Source organism: Cryptotermes secundus, unplaced genomic scaffold (genome assembly GCF_002891405.2).
Source record: "Cryptotermes secundus unplaced genomic scaffold, Csec_1.0 scaffold2157, whole genome shotgun sequence".
In the NCBI taxonomy this organism is placed as follows: Eukaryota; Metazoa; Arthropoda; class Insecta; order Blattodea; family Kalotermitidae; genus Cryptotermes; species Cryptotermes secundus.
The window spans coordinates 74605-75868 of NW_019740697.1; positions in this window are offsets into that span (position 1 = coordinate 74605).

Genomic DNA, 1264 nt, shown 5'->3' on the forward strand with positions numbered 1-1264 from the left:
AGAGCATGCCCTTCCAAGACGCGTCCGACTTCACGGGCCAGACGTTCGGGAAACGCCAGAGGCGCTCGGCAGTGAAGAGTTCATTCCGGGCGCCCAGCATGTCACAGCTTCGGGAAACTTGCTATCGTTATGACTTGGGTTTATTGACCCCATGTGTAACATTGAGTATTGGGGCGTATTGGTTACCCGCCGTATTCGACTCTGGATCTTCACGGTCGTTCATAAGGCGGGATGTTTTACACAATATTAAGGAGTTAGGGCTGCCATGTACGCTGCAACCCGTACAGGAGCGCTGTGTCATGGCGAACGGAGAGCCCTGTGTTATCGCTGAGAAAGCGGTTTTGGGTATTAAGATTGGCACTTTTTCTTGGAAATGGCGTTTTTCTATCTTACGCGATAGTCCCATCCCGTGTATCTTGGGCGTGGACTTTATGTCGCACGCCAAGGTGCAACTTGACTTCGTGGCTAGGAAATATAGTTTCCGGTTCTGCCCCGAGCAAGATTTTGATTTTGAGCCTTTTGAGTTACGTCTAGGGATGTCGCTGAAATTTCCATCTTCCGTCAAGCCTGTCGCGGCATTGTTGTGCGGACCCTCTGTAGCTGGTTCGGAGGAGCCTGTTGATATTGTTGAATTGTTGCAAGAGTTTCCGGGCCTGTTTTCGGACAGGCTAGGTACAGTCAAGGGTATGACCTGCCATCTTGATCTCAGCGACAATATCCCTGTACGCTCGAGGCCCTACCAGTGCTCGCCTCCGCGATTAAAGTTGCTGCCGGAAATAGTCCAGGATCTGTTGGACAAAGGATTGGTCCGGAAAAGCTATTCTCAATACGCCAGTGAGGCTTTTTTAGTTCTGAAGCCATCAGGAGGTCAGCGAATGGTGATTGATTATCGCCTCCTAAACAAGAAAATCGTGTTTGATGCTTTTCCTATGCCAAACGTGGAGAGTGCCTTTGCTCATTTTGAGAAGGCAACGATTTTTTCTGTACTGGACCTAAATTCTGCATATTACCAGATTCCCCTGTCGGCCAAGAGCCGAAAGGCAACGGCCTTTTGCACCCCCGTTGGGTTGTTCGAGTTTACAAAATTGCCCATGGGGATTAGCGTCGGGTGCCAGGTGCTGTCTCGAGTTGTCGACACCTTATTCGGTTACCTCAAGTGCAAGTTCGTATATAATTTTATGGATGACTTGGTGGTTTATTCCCGATCTCGCGAGGAGCACCTGGATCACCTGAGGAAAGTTTTCGCTAGGTTGCAGAAGGCAGG